Raw genomic sequence first — 20,325 nt, 5'->3', positions numbered from 1 at the left:
CTGTGTTTGCTGTGATGTGGACGATTGTAATATCAAAAGTGCGATCACATTAGCGATAACGAAGACGATGCAAAGACTTGACATCGCGTTGGTTTCATACTGATTACTTTGTCACATAATATTTGTTTTCGTCATGACTTACTTCGTTTAAAAGTAGACATGTTAAGCTTTCTATAGATATGTCTCTCATGTGTGTGTGTCAAATATTCGCTGCGTTTCCGTTCATTTTACTGACGCGTTTCAAACTGATATGCGGAGAATGAGACGGCTAAAAGCACGTTTATTTTCTTTATTTTCACAATGTTTTGTTGATATTGTGAGTGTACACAAGTAAAAGTAGACCCTTTACAGATTTAAATGCTGTATTACTCTTATAAGTACGATCATATATGAAGGAGCATTTTAGTTATTTTGCTGTCATCATTCAAATCTGCAAGTGGTGCCGCCGGCGCCACCCTCGACCCCAGGAGGTTAAAGATTAGAAAATAAATGGTACAAAGACCCCTTATATGCCAAAAGATCAAGAAAATTTGATTTCTCATGTCATGACCCTTTTAAAGATTAGAAAATAAAAGACCTACAGCATTTCACTGTTTCTCTTTTGTGAGCCACTTTGGATAAAAGTGCGTGGTGAATGAATACACATGAAATATAAATATTCAGATGTATCATGCATCCCAGAGTTGCCATATAAAAGTACAATGTGTAGATCTCTCTATAATCTAGATAGTTATAATAGCTTTGCTGATGATTGATGACCCCAAACATAAAACCCAGGACAGAGCGGCTGAGTGAATGTGGTCTGGACTGTGTGGATGAGGTTCATTGTGTCAGAGACGCTGTAGAAGCACAGAGTTCCTGCACTGTGATCCACATACACTCCTATTCTCCTGCAGCTGGAGGAAACAGGGAGTTCAGTCTGTTTGTTATTGTGCCAGAATGAGAAACTAGAGGGAGAGCAGAACAAACTCCAGGACTGATCATTACATCCAAACACACACTCATAAACAGATCTCTTCCTGCTGATGCTCTTATATGACACTGATATATCCACATTACTCCCACTCCACTCAAGCTCCCAGTAACAGCGTCCACTCACACTCTCTCTACACAACACCTGACGATAACTATCAAATCTGTCTGGATGATCAGGATACGGCTGGAGTGTGTCAGTGTAAGTCACCGCTCTGTTCCCTTCAGACAGACGGAGACGTTTATGTGCAGTGTTTGGATCCAGAGTGAACTGATGGGAATCTGATGAAAAAAACACTAATCAGGAGTTGTAAAAGTTAAGCTTTATCTTATTTATTTAAGCTGTCTATCTTATTTATCTCTTATCTATCCTTATGTATGTATTTTTAAAGATTGTTTCGATCTATCAGAGTTGTGGCATGATGTTCATGAATTCACTTCAAAAACTGTTATTCTCACATTGAAAGTTTGCATCTGGAGTGTTTCATGTCCAGATTGTCCTTCTCTCAGCTTACTTTCATGTTTATCCCAACTTTCTTTAAAATTTAAGCCAAATCCCTTTTTATCTTTTTGTGTAGCTGAACTGTAAAAGCTCTGCCCAGATTGAAAAAAAAGTGCTTTTATCAAAAATGGATTTATTCTGTTTGGTTATGCGTTCTTTTTTCTTTTACATAAACACAAATACAAATGCTAGATAAAGTATCTTAGTGTGTGTCATTGTGTTTGTTAGTGGCTTACATTGTAGGAAGTCCTCTCTGGTCCTGGGAACAATGTTACTGAGAGTGTCTGTGAAAATATCAGATATAAACACTCAGAGAGAAAATTATACCTGTATCTATTCCTTAGACATTTCTAACATTTTCTTTATGATATTAGATTATGTTTGTCTCATTACAGAGAGCAGATGAATCTCTAATATTTTACCAGATATCTTTTTCATCTCCTCTTTGCAGAAATCCTCCAGTTTGTGTCTCAGCTGACCGACAGATTCTCTCACAGCAGCAAAAGAAAAGAGGACACTGACAGAGATGTTTTCTGTAGCTTCAGGAGGAGCTGAGAGAGACTGAAGACTCTGCAGAAACACAAATAATAAACCAGAAACAAATCATAAATAAGAACTTAAGATACTGTATACTACATACATATACACACATATTTAATAATAGTTTCCATATTCTCTTTTGAAGTTCAAGCAAACAATAAAATAATAATAATAATAAATAAAACTGGTGATTATCAAGTAATTGTTCACTAATGAAACATGTTTAGCTACCCATTTAAAACAAAATAAATAAAATATTATAAAATACATATTTACTCTGTCATGATGTGTCATTAAAGAGGAGACATTTAAACATAATTAAGACCATGATATTAATGATTAATAATTTGGCAAAAAAAAAAAATATTATAATGGATAATAGTCTCTATTATTAGCATATTTCATTGTCAGCTCATTACTGCAGTCCTGAGTGAAACCAGTTTTTTTTTTTTTTACGGTAAAGACCACAACAGACAACATTTCTGTCAGTAGAATCACTGCTTATTGTCTCTCAATCAAATTGTGTGGCTCAAATAATCAATGATAATTAGAGACTCAATAAATACCTTTAACAGCAGATCTTGTTAAAGTCCACTGTGGGTTTTATTAGATCTCTGTTACCTGCAGGAAATGTATGTTATCGTCTGTGTGTGAAAGCTGCTCCAGCTCAGAGTTTCTCTTCTTCAGATCTTCAATCTCCTGCTCCAGTCGCTCCATTTGTCCTTCAGCTCGACTCACTGCAGTCTTTTCCTGATCTCTGATCCGCTGTGTCACCTCAGAGCGGCTTCTCTCAATGGAGCGGATGAGCTCAGTAAAGATCCTCTCACTGTCCTCCACTGCTGTCTGTGCAGAGCGCTGTTAGACACACATCACAATCAGCTCTTACTGCTTCCTCACAGCGGCTTCAGTGGGACTGAAAGAGGAGAGTCAAACTGAGTCTCAAACTTCTCTTCTTCTCCAAACTCACCTTATGAGACTCCACAGCCTCTCTCAGCTGCTCAAGATCTTTCTGTCTCTGCTGGATTCTCTGCTGGAGTTCGCTCTGTGTCTCCTTCAAGTGTTTCTGCAGGAGAAATTAAAAACAGCAAACCTGAGACAAATTACATAACGCTATCACAAAAATATCTTTAACAGCATTTCTCCGGAGAATTTTGAGATCATTATTAGGTTATATTAAATTTAGGTTAGACATGAAGTCCTTAGACATGCACAGGGCATAAGTAATTACTGTCATCATTATTCTGCAATCAATAATTAATGTGAAGAAATGGACATTCAAACTGAGTGCAATTTGCAGCAAAAACAATAACTCTGTTGCACATACAGTTATAGTAGAAATCTTGAGCGATGTGACAAAAGCGAGTAAAGTTCAGCTCATGCTCTAATGCACAGTTTAGAACACTGTTCCATCGTTAATGAATAACTACACCGGAACAAATGAGTAACACACTATTAACTAACAGGAAACTCTGACTGTAGTGATATTAGTAAGGAACGGGCAGGAGACGGCCCATTGTCCGTAACTAAAACCTCTGGGACTCCATGACGAGCAAACATCGCTTTAAGTTTCTCTATCACAGGAGTTGTTGCTGTTGAAGTGAGAGAAGTAACTTCTATGTAGCGTGAGTAGCAGTCAGCAGCACAGTGGAAAAGATCTGCTGCACTCTCTGTCATGGTCAGGAGGGTAAAGCAGTAGTCAGCAGGGCTCTGGGTGACTGTAGCTGTTTTTGACATAAGTTTCACATTGACTCACTTTGTCTTTGATTTGCTTTGTTATACCAGGCCACCATACTGACACGTGTGCTCTTGCCAAGCATTTAGTGATTCCTTGATGCCCCTGATGTATCTTCTCTAGGACTTCTTCTTGTATACTGCCAGCTATCACAAGTCTCTTTCCTTTCATCAGCAAGCCCTCTGCGATGAGCAGGTCATGTGTTGCCAAAACGATGCTAAGTGTGGCGAATACTCTTTTTTCATTCCCACGCTGTGCGCACAAGAGAATTTACCTGTCTACACATTTCATCCTCTTCCTGAGCCCTCTTTATTTGAGCAAGCTTGATAGACACTGCTGGCAATTGTTGAATGGCATGATCAATTTTACCTCTTCCTCTCTTTTTAGGTCTGCTTCAGACAGGTGCTCTTTGAGTGGAGCTCTAGAGAGTGTGTTTGATGTGATCAAATTTTTTTCCAGCGACATGTATGATTTTATAGGAGAACGGTAGAAGTCACGGACGAAATCTCAGTATGCATGGAGGCACATCATCCAGCAGTCTTGAGCCTAGCAGACTAACTAGTGGCTTGTGATGAGTCTTGACCACAAAATCTAGTCCAAGAAGGTAGGTTTGGAATCTTTCACGGGCCCAAATGATTGCTAGCGCCTTCTTTTCAATTTCTCAAGTTTTCAGCTTTAAGCAGGTCTCTGATCGGTCCAGTCAGCTCTGCGATGTTGGGTGAACATTTTCCAATGTAATTCACCATGCAGAGGAATCTCTTGACATCAGCAGTATTTTTAGGCTCTGGCATTTCTTTTATAGCTTTAATTTTTTCTGGATCAGCTCATATGCCCTCTGCACTGACGATATGTCCTAAGAACTTGAGGCACTGCAAACTGACATTTCTCATTCAGTGTCAAACCTTTCTGTTCTAGGCAGTTAAGTACTTTGAAAAGTCTTGCATCTTGTTCTTTTCGTGTAGTGACAAACATCAGGATGTCATCTGCGTGGCACAGAGTACCTTCCAGGCCCTCGAGCATTTGTGTTTAGCACTTCTGAAAGCTGTGAAAGTTTTGCTGCTGATGAAATGCCAAATGGAAGGCGGTGAAAACAGTATCTTCCATAAGGCATAATGAAGGTAGTGAGCGGGACCGGATCTTTATGCAAGGGAATCTGCCAGAATCCAGCAGTAGCATCCAGCTTAGAGAAAACTGTTGCACCTGACAGATTAGCCAGTGTTTTATCCACTGCTGGAAGAATGTGTCTCTCTCTGCAGATATTGTTATTCAGATGTGTTAAATCATCACAGATTCGGATCTTGCCATTTGGTTTTGGTACTATAACCATACCTGAGCACCACTCTGTCACTTCGACTCCCAGGTTTTCCATTCTTTTTAGCTCCTATATGACTATGTTCATCATGGGCAAGGGCACTCCACGGGGGACAGACAGAGCAAATGCAGTGGTTGACCCTTTCAGGTGATTTTGTAAGCTCCTTCTAGTATTCCAAGACCTGTGAAGACTTTTCTGAAAAAGGTCTTTGCAATTTGGTTCTGATGTCTGAATTATATTCACTGTGTGCAGAAATTGTATCTCTTTTATGGCAGGTAGTCCAAGGAGAGGGGTCACGAGTCTTGGTATCATGAACACTGGGTGTTTTATTATTTTTCCCTGATGATGAAGTGATGCTTCGAACTGCCCTCTCAGCTGTATTGGCGTGTTGCTAGGGCCACACAGCTTTTTCGTAGGCTGGCTGAGAACACCATGGCTCCTCTTTGAGTACAAGTATGGCTGTAACCGCAGCTCCAGTGATTAGCTTGAAAATAATTTGTTCACCGTTCACTGCAATGGGCTTTTGCCAGACATCAGTCGAGTTCTCTGACTTTACAACTCCCAAGAACACTCTTGGGAGTGTCTTTATTCTCTCTGTTTCATCACTCTGATATATTTCATCTACTCTTTTCTTTGTTTTGCAAACTCAGGGATGTATTGGCCATCGGGAGTACCGGGACATTCCCATTCGGCCGATCGACCCACATTAGGCACTGTTTTTAAATTACAGCGAACTGCAAAAAACAAATAGCCTACTCCAAAAGTGTGAAGCGGCACTACGCGATGCATCTGCCAGCCACGCGCAAAAGCAGAGGGGGATCTAGGCCCGGTTCTACGGGGTGCTAGAGCACCCTCAAACGAAATCAAAAGCATCCTCAGTTAAAGCTGTATTAATGGCATTTTTTTTATACTTGGCAAACTATCCAGTGCGTTATGGTTTGCGCTCTGAAGATCGATTTCTATGTCAATGTGTTTTTGCAGCGTTGAACAATGTAGCCAATCACGGACATATCTGTTGATTTCTTAAAACTGGGGTAAGTGATTTCTGGTAGCCAATGTTGATATTTCAAATCACCAAAACAAACATGCCGCTACCCCAAAAGGGTCTCGCCCCTATTTTGATAGCTCCGCCCCACACATACATATGCAACCCAGGCAATGATTATGACGGAATCTGCTGTGCCAGCCGGCCGAAGGTATGATGTCATCAATAAGTGAAAACAATGTGTGTTACTATGGTAATGCAGGTTTAATGTGTTTTGGAAGTACTGAGTTTTAACGTGCATATATTAGTTCTGTGAAACAAAGCAAAACCAATGTTACTCACCTATTGAGAAGAAACAAAGCAACCTTGGCAGGCCTTCCCGCTCCTTGAGTTCTCTCCAGCTCTGGAAAGCTGATCCGATATTTACACGGGTCCTACTTCTTGCCTTATCGCAAGCCTTCTTTTGTTCCGCAGACATTTTCCTCTTTTGTTTTTTATCCGCCATCTCTATCTTTCTGTCGTCGCTCGGCTCGGCTGATGTCCGTCCTGTGCACTGATCGCTCTCTCCTCCCCATCATGAGTAGACATGCCCCTTATTGCTGATTGGCTAAAAGTTTGTTTAGGTACTCGGCCCGACTCAGTATATATATATATAGTTACAGCACCCTCACTAATTTAAGAAGCACCCTCAGTGATTTGATTCTGGAGCCGGGCTTGGTGGAATCAGTCACGATGAACGTGCGCTGCGCTTCCGCCACAATATAGTGATAAACAGTGCAAGACGCTTGATCCATTCAGATGTCACACAGAATTGACCTATCAGTAAGCCCCTCCCCTCGAACACAGATAAGCCAATGGCAGTCGAGTATCAGTTGCACGGGGAGAGGAACTCAGACATCTATAGGTTTCAGCGCCATAGAGAAACATTGATCCGAAGCTTTCATCGGTTTGATGGTGTTTAGGCTACGAAAATGGAAAAAAATATGTGCCTGTGGTACTTGTAACACTGATTCCAGGTCTCGTGAGAGGATGGGCAATATAATTTATTTTATTACATTTCCTAAACCCAAACAAAACAGAGCAAATCGTCCCTAAGCATTCAACCCCAATCCCAATGAAGACAACAACGTCAATTTTCTGGTTGTCATACTCTCATTAATTTACTATTTTCATCTGCTGAAGCAGAACGTTTATGTCATCTTGCGTTTCAGCAAGGTACGACGTTATCTCTGGCTAAAACCAGCTAACATTAAAGTTAGTGAGTCCCTGCTATTACAAACCTAAATAGCAAACTGTTCTCACATCATGTACAGTGTAAGTACATTTCAGTGCCTCTCCATATTAAACTAGTTAAATGACAATATATTAATATGCAATTAATCACGATTAATTACAGAAAAATGTGCGATTAATTAATGTTTTGTTTTTTTTACGACTGACAGACAGCACTAATGTTAAACTTTTATAGATGTTGGTGTTGGTAATATTAGTTGATTTTACTGCTGAATATGCATTTAAATTTAATTTCTAATTGTATAGCCCCCCCCAGAAAGAGATCGGGATGGCCCCCCTCCCCCTTGGCCCCCTTCAAATTTTAAATTCAATAATCCGTCCTTCAAATTAAACTAATTGAATTGCCCTCGCTTCGAGTTAACCACCATATTTATTTTAAAATCTTTTATATATCCCTCCATGGAATATTTAATTCCCACTTGAATAGTGGCCCTTCTGTGTCCAAAATTGTGCAAAAACATTGTGGGACAAGGTTTTCACACTGACAGCTGTCATTGTGAGACAGTGAGCAACTCCGAGGGAGCAACAGTAACTAAGGGGGCGGGGCTTACCGATAGGTCAGTTGTGTTATACAGTCGTGTGATATGAGAACATTAAAGGTTCTGTAGTGATACTGGCTGAAAACAGCCATGACAATGTAAACTACATATGACGGGGTAAATTGGAAAGGGATAGTTCACCCAAAAATGAAAATGGTCATTTACTCAACAAACCTGTATGAATTTCTTTCTTCTGTGGAACATAAAAGAAGATAATTTCAGAAATTCAAGAAATATGTGTCCATACAGTAGAAATCAAGGGTAACCAAAATGGTTTGGTAACGTTCTACAAAATATCTTTTGTGTTCTACAGAAGAAACCAAGTCATACAGGTTTGGAATGACATGAGGGTGAGGAAATGATGTCAGGATTTATTAGCAATAAATTTCCTGCATTCTACATGTAGCTCAAAATCAATGCTTTACTGTCAAGTGCATTTCTATATGACAAAAATGCATTAAGTTTGTTGCATTTGCTGTGAATTCAGTAATATCTATTGTTATTTACTGTTAATTAACGGCCCTATAACCCAGCAAAACATTCATGGGGGAACTCGTGGACCAGATGGGCTGGATTTGTCCAGGGCCGAATTTTAACCCCAGTCCAGCCCTGCATTGAATGATAAATGTGTTTTAACAATGTTGTTGAACCGAATGTACGAAGGAAACTGTTAAAATTACCACAGCATTTACAACAACCTTGAAGTAAGAGCGCGAGGTTTATCTGATAATCAGATGCATGAAAGTAGCATGCATTGCTAGCAAATAGAAGCCTTTAAATAATCCTGTGAATGCACTTAAAGGGTGTCGCGGGGTGAATCAGACCACAGACACAGAACTGGCAAAAAGTACCCCAGGAGGGTGCTTTATTCACAAGTGGTGCTATACGTGAGCAGGTGAAGTGTCTGTGCACAGGATCACACGGTGCTCGGGGGGTGGGTCACTCGGTGCTCGTGCAGGGCTGCTGGTCACTCGTCCAGAAGGTCGTTGGTCTCTGCACAGGAGGAGAAGAAACAAAACAGACATTAGTTTCCGCCTGGAGCTCCTCTTCCACCTTTCCCCGTGTGCGCCTTGTCTCTTGGCTTTAAGGCCTGTGGGAACGAGCTCCAGGTGCGCCAGTCATCCCGCACAGGTGGCGGTAGTTTGTGATTTGTGTAGGAGCAGCGTATGGATTAATTAGAGAAAAGTCAATTTCTACTGTGCATTGTGTCTCTTCCTATAAAAAGGTAGTGATTTTCCCTACTCACATTCCTGTGGGTCATAAAACCAGTGATATCAGCATTAGTTGCCATGGGGACCAGGGGGGGCCTGGTGTCGTTGCAGACATCCTAGGGTGTTACGCATTTCGGGGGAAAGGTCCATAGGTCCTCACATGGCTTGTTAACTGAGTGGTGTTACAGAGTATTTGTTAAATATAGCTAACAAAATATGTATTTGATTGGTCCAGAGGCTACAGTGCATAAAGAAGATCTGTAAAGTTGCAAAGACTAAAGTCTCAAATCCAAAGAGATATTCTTTATAAAAGTTAAGAGTCAGCCACACCCTCCTAAAACGGCTTGTTCTAACATGCCCCCACATGTCTACGTCACGATGTGGGAAGATTTGCATAACGCCGCCCAAATGTTCATGCAAAGAAAGAAGGCGTAACTTTTATTCTCACTGTAGTATTGTTGTTGCCGCCGCCGCCATGTCGTGAAGGCGCTGTGTGTTTCATTGTGAAAGCGAAACTACTTTGTTTGGCCTGCCAAAAGAGGACAATATCCGCTTCGTTATGCCTAAAGCTGATCCATGCTGGTCGCTGAGGAAATACATCAACTTCACGCTGTGGATCACCGGATCGGCTTTCACCATGGACGAAGCGGAGTCCACCCCGGGGTTGCCACATGTGGTTGCCGCAAGCCCACCCGCCGCCGCCGCTCACTCAAGCCGTCCTCCGCTCACTCAAGCCAGCCGTGTGTGACGCTGTGTTTCGTTGTGAAAGCGAAACTACTTTGTTTGGAAAAAGAGGACACGACTAGAAATCAGTGGTTAAGTTGTATTTACAACACTTTTCCAGAACAGTTCAACCCAAATATTCAGATGTGTGCAGCACATTTTATGTAGGACTGTTTCCTGATCTTGGTAGAGTAGACTACAATGCCGGCTGTTCTGACTCACAGACTGTAAGAACGTTTTTATATTTAAAGAATTTGCCACTGATGATTCCAACGCAAGTTTTGAGCAGTGTAGCATTTGTAGTTTGTCATTTCTCCTATCACAAATGCAGACATAGTTTTATGTTTACACGGCGCGATGCAATGCAATGTCTAAAAATACATTATAAGTCATTATAATCCGTAATTATGTCCCCACTGGATGCAACAAATGCCTCGTTTATAATGGGTTTTAATGTTTTTGTCTCGTCGTGCATCACAATATGCATCACAATATGGTAAGGGTAATATGGTAAATATGGTTTTTGAAGCTTAAACACATTTCATTACACCAAATACACAAAGTAATGTTCTTTTTAGCAACATCATATGACCCCTTTAAAGAATGCAGAATCAAATTGTTAATCGAATCTAATTGAATTTGCAAAAATCGTTCTTAAATCGAATCGAAATCCTATGAATCATGAATCGAATCGATTCGCTGTCTATCCAAAGATGTGACAGATATGCAAAAAATTAAAAAAAACTGGAAGGGGGCCAACACTTTTTCACACCACTGTACATATTACAGAATTCATTTTAAATTCCCTTTTTAAAGAATTTTACAAAACGTTTTGAGATTCATGTGAATTCATATTACATATAGATTTAAGATACACACAAAACTGTGAGCAAAGGTCAAATTATTTTCAAATACAGAGATACAATGTGGCAATTACCAGTGGGAGGGGAGCTGAAATGACCCATTCAGCTTGTGATAAAGTTGTATGCCAGTGAGGAGGAACACTTCAAATGTCAGCATTAATTTTGTGTGTAATTTCAATTCATACCTCTTTCTCTGTCCTCTCTGCTTCAGTTGATAGTTGCATGGTTTTTAAGTTCATCCTTTGCACACAACATGCAAATGTACAGCTGGTCAATATGACAGAAAACCTCCAGAAGCTTATCATGTTGATGGCAGATCATCTGCTGCAGTCGTCCAGTGGCATCAGTCACTTTGTGTCTCTTTCCTGAGTGAAACTCCTCATGACGCTCAAAGTGAGTTTGACAGTAAGACTCCAGACACACCAGACAGGACTTGACGGCTTTGTGTTTTCTTCCAGTACAGATGTCACACTCCACGTCTCCAGGTCCTGCGCAGGAACAGCAGCTTTTAGATTGGTCTTCTTCAGTTTCTCCACCACTTCAGCCAGCATGGTGTTTGTCTGTTTGTCTGAAAGTCTGTCTGCACTGAGGGCAGCTGTAGACTCTCTTCTGATCCTCTTGATCCCAGCAGTCTGTAATGCAGCTCATACAGTAACTGTGTCCACAGGGAATGGTCACTGGATCATTTAGTAGATCCAAACACAGTGGGCAGATGAACTGCTCCTCTGAAATACTGGTTTCAGCCATTTCACTGCATGTTCACACCAATACAGAAACACATACAACAGCCTAAGTTCTGTGTTTTCTCAACAGAGTTTTCTGGTTTTATGTTTAAGAAAAGCTTGTGATACAGGTCTGTCTGTTAATCTATAAACTCATATACTAAAGTTCACCAGGTATGTTTCAAACTTAAACTTAGAATTAATAAGAATACAAAGCTGACATAAACTAGGGTAACAACAACAGCAGCATCAGCAACAAAAAATTAAAAGTGCTGCACTTATTTACCATATTGTACTGCAGTACTAAAAACTATGAGCAGGAATTGCTATTTCTGTATTCCACAGCACTGCAGAATAGTTGTCATGGCATGTCAATCAGTTTGAGACATTTTACTTCTGTCAGGATCCTATCACCTGGTTCTGTCATGTTTGTCATGTCCCTTCGAAAATAAATGTTGTTCCGACATTACACCCTACTTTTTTTCCAGTTGTTGTTGTGTTATCCATATGTTCTAAGTTGTGTATGTATTGTGTGTTACTGTATCTACAGTTCATCAATAAAGGTCTGTTTTGGGAGTGCATAGTCTCTTGTCTTCTTTATATGCACTTCCTTTTCACCTTTTAATTCATTCTCTTCAGTATGCATATAAGTATTTGTATGTGTATACGTATACTGGCTGATACAGTGGTACTGGGGGAGCCCATCTGTTCAAGTTCTGCATCACATATTGAATGTGCTGAAACGTTCCTGGGTTTAAATGCTCTACCCCATAGCATGCCGGAGTACCAAGGTAATCATAGGTAAATGTCTTTGGTGGTCTCCTCTCTCTCCTAGGCCCTCTGCACCCCTGTTCTCCTTCATAATTAACTTCACTCGGGGCTACATGTCCATCTGCTTACAGCATCAGCTGCAGGTTGTTCCTCCACCCTCACACCTTCTCTCTCATTTCTTTCCTTCTTAAGTTTGCTGGGCTGGACAAGTGGTAAGTTTGTTTCCTCTAGTTCTTTATTTCTATCCACAGGTTGCTGATGCTGAACGGCAGGTACGTTTGCATCTTCTAATTCACTGTTTCCTCCCACAGGTTGCTGATGCTGGACTACAGGTAGGTTTTCATTTGCTAATTCATTGTTTCCTCCCTCAGGTTGTTGATGCTGGACCACAGGTAAGTAATAGTAGCCACATTCTTCATCTTCTTCCTCTGAGCTAGGATCATGCCTTTCAATGGAGGTTGGTTCCCATGTTTTCCTCTTTGCTCTTGGCTGTGGTTGGAGCTCCAATTCCAGTGGAAGGTATTCGCACGGTAACAAGAGGTTCCGTTGTAGAACCCTTGACCTTCCTTTTCCTCATTCCGGTTTCACTTCATAGACAGGACCTTCTTCTCCCACTCGGCGAACAACAATGTGTATTGCATCCTCCCAATGATTCTGCAGCTTCCCTGTGCCTCCTCTAGTTGTAAGGTTTCTAACCAGAACACGATCTCCTGGGTGCAACACCGAGCTCCTTACTCTTCCTTCGTAGTTCCTTTTGTTTCTCTCTGCCACCTTTTTGCTGTTTTCTTTGGCAATCTCATATGCTTCCCGCATTCCTTGACTCCATCTCTTTACATATTCCTTGTGGTCCTCAGTCCCTCCCTCTGGTGCCAATCCGAAAAGCAGGTCTACAGGTTGTCTTGGTGAACGGCCAAACAGAAGATAGAATGGCGAAAATCCAGTTACCCTCACATCGTGTGCTGTTGTAGGTGAAGGTAAGTTTGTTCAACGATTCCTTCCAATTGGACTTCTGTGTTTCTGTCAAGGTCTTTAATATCTGGAGCAAAGTCCGATTGAAACATTCCACCTGGCCATTTCCTTGTGGGTGGTATGCTGTTGTTCACGATCCTGCAATTCCACAATTCTTTTTTAACTGAGAAAGCAACTGATTTTCAAATTCGGCTCCCTGGTCATGATGATTCATTTTGGGAAATCCAAATTTCAGTGCATAGTCATTGAAGATTCGTTCAGCAATGGTTTTGGCAGATTTCGATGTGGTGGAGTAAGCTTGTGCAAACCTCATGAAGTGATAAACTCACACCAAGATATATTCGTACCCTCTTTTGTACTTGTCGAGGTGCAAAAAGTCAATGGAAACAAGTTCAAATGTGTGGGTGGTAACAATATTCATGAGTGGTGCTCTAATTTCTTTACTTGGCTTCTTCTGTTTCAAACGGTTACAACACTTGGTCACAAAATATTCAATTTCACCCTGCATTTTTGGCAAGAAGAACCTGTCTCCAATTAAGGACACGGTCCTTTCCACTCCTTGATGCCCCATTTTACTATGTAACTCCTGCAAGACACGTTGCTTGTATCTTTCCAGCAGCACAAGCTGAGTTCGGGTGACAGCCCTTTCTGCGAAGGATTCCGTCCTCAACTAAAGAAAGCTTGTCCCAGTGGCGTAGCAAGCTTTTACTCTGTGTACTTAAGGTCTTTAGTAGGTGTCTGGAGGGTTTTTCAACTGCCAATTTACACTGTACTACTGGTCCAATGTGGGCATCATCTCTCTGTGCTTGTTGTATCTCATCAGTAGAATAGGTCTCACATGACTCTGCACACTCTGTCGGGTTATGAAGTGAGGTCATGGCTGTCCATGACATGGTCAGATCTTGCACGTCTATGGCCTAAACGGTTGCCTGAACACAATCAGACATGAGTTCCTCTGTACACTGCTCCATCATTGTTTCAATGTCCAATGGCATACGGGATAAACTGTCCGCATCAATGTTGTCTTTTCCAGGGCGGTATTTAATCATTAAGTGGAAGTCCACGAGCTCTGCAACCCATCTGCATCCAGTCGTGTTGAGTTTGGCACTGGTCAGTACGTAGGTTAGCGGATTCTTGACGCTTTATACGGTGAAGGTGGGTGCATAATACAGGTAATCACAAAACTTCTCTGTGACCGACCACTTCAAAGCTAGAAACTCCAATTTCCCAGAATGAAGGTGGTAGTTTAGTTCAGCTGCTGTCAGTGTGCGAGATCCATATGCAATGACTCTAAGTTTCCCTTCTTGCCTTTGGTACAGAACAGCACCAAGTCCCAGGTTTGAAGCATCCGTGTGGAGTATGAACGGCTTTGAAAAATCAGGAAATCCCAGGATTGGAGGTTTCGCCAAGCAGTCTATTAATTTCTCCAACCTCTGCTGATGATGTTCCAACCAAAGAGTGGGCTTCTGAGAAGGTACTCTTCTTTTTTTGCTCTCCATACACTTACGTACAGCTCCAGTCTGTCCCTCTTCCTTAGTCTCAGCTGCTCCTTTCAGCAAGTCATAGAGAGCCCCAGCAATCTTGGAGAAGTCTTTAATATACTGCCAGTAATAACTTAACAGTCCAAGTACGGTTCTCAACTGTCCCACAGTGCTGGGTCTTTTCTCTTTCAGGGCTCTTATGGCTGCCGTGTCCGCAGGATCCATTTTACTGCCCTCCGCGGACACAATCCTTCCCAAGTAACATACTTCCCGTTTAAACACCTCACATTTGCTAGGCTTGAGTTTAATTCCATATCGCCTCAGATGCTGTAGGACCTTTTGCACATCATTGACATGGTCTTCGAAGGATTTACTGAACACTAGCGTGTCATCAAGGTAGGGGACACAGCAGTTGTCTCTGATATCTTCCAAGCACTCTTCCATGCATCGTTGGAAAGCTGTGGGAGCATTAATTAGACCAAAAGGAATACGAATCCACTCATAGAGCCCCCATGGTGTCACGAAAGCTGTCATGGGTCTACTCTCTTTGGCCATGAAACCCTGGTGATATGCTTTCCCTTGGTCGAGTAATGAGAACCAGGTGTTTCCTCCAAGACTGTCCATGATGTCTTGAATGCATGGAATGGGCTGTCGGTCAGGGTTTGTCTTCCGATTCAATTCCTGGTAGTCGATACACAACCGTAAACTACCATCCTTTTTTCGGACACAAACTACAGGTGAGGAATACGGTGAGTTTGACTTCTGAACCCATCCCTGGGCAATGAGATTGTGTAGGTAGTCTTTAATCTCTTTGTACAGGGGGCGAGGTACTGACTGGTAATTACGGGTGATGGGGTAGTGTCTTTCAGTGAGATGGTCAACAGCAATCCTTCTATAAAGCCAATGTCGTCATCAGATCTTGAAAAAGAAGCTGCTTCCTCTCTCAACATCTGCTGTACAATTTGTATTCTCGACTCACTGAGATGGCTTAAGTCTAATGGTGGGTCCCATGTTGAATCAGGATTACCGATACTTTCATTTATGACTTGATTTATGCTTACTGTCTCAGAGCAGGGTGTTTCAAGAGCAGCGGCTGGGTATACAGCCTGTATGCACTGTGCCAATAACCGTCTTGCCATTCAACATTATGTCATGATTGGTAGGGTTTTGAACAGTGACAATGACATGTGGTGAGTTCTGCCGTCGCAACTTCACAAGGGTTTCACAGAACTCCAATCCCTCAGGCCAGGTAGAATTCACATCAGGCACCCTTTCTTCCTTTGGTGCCGATGTAGGGTATCAGACCGATTCAGACTGTGGTGAGGGGGGCGTGGTTTAGCGGAGTCTGCAGCAGGAGAGAGCGGTCGGAGACGAGCGGTGAGTAAGTAGGTCAAGTGCAAAATGACATTCACCTGCTTCTCGTTGCAGTGATTGGCCTGGAGAGACCGTAAAAGGCCTCAGGGGAAACAGAGAGAGAGAGACGAGACAGACTGAGGACTCGTGTGGGAAAGACTGTGGCCTGTGTCTAGAGAACCGCAGAAGTGCTGTATAAGTTTTGTTTATTTTGAAGCGCCTGAGCGCCTGCCTGTTTTTGCTGTTCCTAAGGGAACCATGATAAATTGCCACAAGCCTCAGTCACGCTGACTCTGACTTCTTCCTTCCTTACTACGAACCTCGTTACACTGGTGCCGAAACCCGGGAAGGAAGAATCATGCAGTCACCGCCAAGTTCCGCCAAGCGGAAGTGATCCAATCGCTCGCCGGCCTCCACCAAGAGCAGCATCAGGCGTTGCTGGAAATGCGGGACGACCAGGAACGTCGTTTCTGCGCTCTGATGCAGGTGCAACAGGAGAACCGGGAGCTGTTCCGGAGCTGGATGGACCAGGAGGGTCGGGCAGGAGGGCCGTCATCGAGGACCACCGTCGGCCCCTCTCATCTGCTCCTGGCCTGCCTGTGACCACAGGACAATCCAGAGGCTTTCCTCGATCTCTTCGAGAAATCGTCCGAGGCATGTGGGTGGCCACAAGAACACTGGCCAGTGCGTCTTATACCACTGCTTTCAGGGGAGGTGCAGGTGGCGGCCCAACAACTGCCCATTCAAAACCTCCTGGTCTTCACCGATCTGAAGCGAGCTATCCTGCAGCGGGTCGGCCGGAGCCCAGAACAATATCGCCAGGGGTTTCGGTCACTGGATCTGGGTGAAAGTGGCCGGCCCTTCGTGTTGGCTCAACAGCAGTTTATCGGCCGTCTCCCGAAGAAGACGGCTGAGTTGATCCAGTGCCACTGCCCGGCGCCACTGGACCTGGCCATCCAGTTGTCGGAAGACCAGATGGTGGCATGCCCAGGGGTCGGCGAATCCTTGCCAGCTGTCTCTCTCTCTCTCTCTCTCTTCTCCTAATGTTTCTTCTTCCCCTCGTCCTGTTCCCTTTCCTAGGTCCCGTCCGGGAATCACTCCTCGAGTCCCTCCCCGGGGAAGGGGTGGACATTTCATTGACCGGTGCCTGGTGATGGAAGTCGGGGCACTGATCCGGGTCCCGGATGACCCACAGGCTGCCCCCGATCAAGCTGGCCTGTACCAAATACCTGTGAGTATTAAGGGGGGTACCTATCTCGCTTTGGTGGATTCAGGTTGTAACCTAAACTCGATTCATCAAAGCCTGATTCAGCTCGAGGCATTGGATAGAAGCCGCATGGTTCCGGTTCGGTGTGTGCACGGTGATGTGGTGAAATATCTTCTAATGTCTGTGCTGATTCAATTTTGTGGTCAAAAACATAGTGTGGAGGTCGCAATTAATCCGCAACTCCGGCATCTGCTAATTTTGGGGACGAATTGGCCAGCATTTACTCAATTACTGGGTTGTTTGTGTGCGGATGTATCTTGTGGAGAGAGAAAGCTGGAGAACGGAGCGGACACGCACATGGGAGAAGCTGAACCGGGACTGCGGGATACTGAGCCAGGGGAACGAAGCGCGAATGAGAGGCTAATCCTCTCTGAACGTGATGATTTACCCCTGGAACAGTCCCAGGATGAGTCCCTAAAACGGGGATTTGAACAGGTTCATACCATCGACGGTCAGCCTCTCCATCCCGACCGTCCGCTCTCGTATTCCCTATTTTGCTTTTTTAAAGGAGCGTGTGACGAGAGGGGCGGGGCCGAGAGCCGTGGGAACGGAGCGAGGCCGGTGGAGTAATTGCGAATGCGCGACACCTGCGCCACTCACCGGTCTCGAGTCTCACGGAGGAGCTCCGGAAGGATACAAAGGAGGAGTGACGACAGGGAAAGACGAGAGAGGACCAGGCCTGGATTTTATTTTGTGTTTTGGTTTCGTTTGTGCGCGGCAGTCGTCCGCGAGGGGCTGTCGCGCTATTTTGTGTTTATTTTATTATTAAAGTTTGTTTAAGTGTTCGCCGGTTCCGCCTCCTTCTTCCCGATCTACAAACGTTTGTTACAGAGCGGTTGTAGCGAGTGACCCAAGCCACTCAGACAAAGCAGGATACAACCCAATTGTTAGTACCTAAAAGCCGTCAGGAAATGCTTTTCCAGGCGGCTCATCGTAATCCAATGGCGAGACATTTAGGAGAGGCAGCGACACTAAATCGTCTCGTGGCCCGATTCTTTTGGCCGGGCATTCACGAGAATGTGCGCAGGTGGTGCGCAGCTTGTCGTGAATGTCAGCTGATAAATCCACCGGCCTCCCCAAAAGCGCCTTTGCGCCCTCTTCCTCTAATGCAGGCCCCCTTCGAAATAATTGGTATGGACCTCATCGGGCCATTAGAACGATCGGCATGCGGGCATCGCTTTGCATTAGTCCTAGTGGATTATGCAACACGATACCCTGAAGCAGTCGCGCTTCGCAACATTTCGGCGAAAAATGTGGCGGATGCTCTGTTTCGGTTAATCTCCCGAGTGGGAATCCCGAAAGAGATTCTCACTGATCAAGGCACGCCGTTCATGTCACGTACGTTACGCGAACTGTACAGATTATTGGGCATTAAGTCGATTCGCACCAGCGTCTACCACCCACAAACAGACGGTCTGGTGGAATGGTTTAATCGCACGTTAAAAATCATGATTCGGAAGTTCGTTCACGAAGACGGCAAAAATTGGGACAGGTGGCTGGAAACCCTCTTGTTCGCTATGTGGGAGGTCCCCCAAGCCTCCACGGGGTTTTCCGCCTTTGAGCTTCTCTATGGGCGTCAGCCCCGCGGGGTGCTGGACGTCCTGAGAGAAACTTGGGAGGACGGGCCTTCAGAAAGCCGAAATGATATTCAATACGTGATGGACCTGAGAACAAAACTCCACACCTTGGGGCGGCTGTCGATGGAGAATTTGTTACAGGCCCAGGACAGGCAGAGTCGGCTGTACAACAGGGGGTTCAGGCTGCTTAAATTTGCACTGGGAGAAAATGTGTTTATATTGCTTCCTACATCTAGCTCTAAATTACTCGCCAAGTGGCAAGGACCCTTTGAGGTCCCATGGCAAATTGGGGATCTTAATTATGAGGTCATTCGTACAGATAGGAGCGGGGCACATCAGATTTATCACCTCAACCTCCTAAAAAAATGGAGTGAAGCGGAGTCAGTGATGCTAGCGACGGCAGTGAGTGGGGAGGAGGATCTTGGGTCAGAGGTAAATACTAAACTGCAATCTCTAGCTCTGGCCCCTGGGGGAGATCACCTCTCGCCCTCAAATGTAGCCAAGCTACAGGCAGCGTTTGCAGATGTGTTCTCGCCCCTACCTGGTCGAACAGACCTCGTACAGCACCACATAGAAACCGAGCCGGGTGTGGTGGTTCGCAGCCGGCCCTATCGTTTACCTGAGCACAAAAATAGGTGGTTCTGGCGGAATTAGAAGCGATGCTAGAGATGGGAGTAATAGAGGAATCCCATAGCGATTGGGCGAGTCCGATAGTTTTAGTACCAAAAACAGACGGCTCGGTACGATTCTGTGTGGATTATCGCAAGGTGAATGCTGTGTCGAAATTCGACGCATATCCAATGCCGCGGGTTGACGAACTGCTTGATCGGCTGGGTGCAGCTCATTATTATTCGACACTGGATTTAACTAAAGGATATTGGCAGATCCCCTTATCACCTCTATCCAAAGAAAAAACAGCCTTCACCACGCTGTTCGGAATGCACCAATTCATTACGCTTCCGTTCGGGTTGTTCGGAGCGTCTGCCACATTTCAGCTCCTCATGGATAAGATTCTTCGGCCGCATGCGACATATGCTGCTGCTTATCTAGATGATGTTATTATTTATAGTAACGACTGGCAGCGGCATATGGAGCATGTGCAGGCCGTACTGAGAGCGCTGAGAGGGGCCAGACTGACGGCCAACCCGAAGAAGTGTGCTGTTGGGCGTGTGGAGGTTCGGCATCTGGGCTTCCACTTGGGCCATGGGCAGGTGCGTCCCCAAATTAGTAAGACTGCAGCGGTTGCGACCTGCCCGAGACCCAAGACCAAAAAGGAGGTGAGGCAGTTCCTGGGGCTGGCGGGATATTATAGAAGGTTTGTACCTAATTATTCGGACCTCACCAGCCCGCTGACTGACCTTACTAAAAGGGAAGCCCCAGACCCAGTTCAGTGGACGGAGCTGTGTCAGCAGGCTTTCACCCAGGTAAAGGCTGCTTTGTGTGGCAGACCGCTTTTGCACTCTCCTGATTTTTCTCTCCCGTTCTTGCTGCAGACAGACGCATCGGACAGGGG

At 44.2% G+C, this 20,325-nt stretch overlaps 1 pseudogene; it reads right to left on the bottom strand.

Moving 5' to 3' along the window:
• Positions 1–348: 348 nt before the first annotated feature.
• On the bottom strand, positions 349–11,419 carry LOC107573545 (tripartite motif-containing protein 16-like; annotated as a pseudogene).
• Positions 11,420–20,325: the final 8,906 nt, after the last annotated feature.

Source organism: Sinocyclocheilus grahami, unplaced genomic scaffold, assembly GCF_001515645.1.
Source record: "Sinocyclocheilus grahami isolate Dianchi unplaced genomic scaffold, SAMN03320097.WGS_v1.1 scaffold1973.1, whole genome shotgun sequence".
Classification (NCBI taxonomy): Eukaryota; Metazoa; Chordata; class Actinopteri; order Cypriniformes; family Cyprinidae; genus Sinocyclocheilus; species Sinocyclocheilus grahami.
Note: the sequence above shows the minus strand (reverse complement) of the source record. Positions and strands in the feature narration are given on the sequence as shown.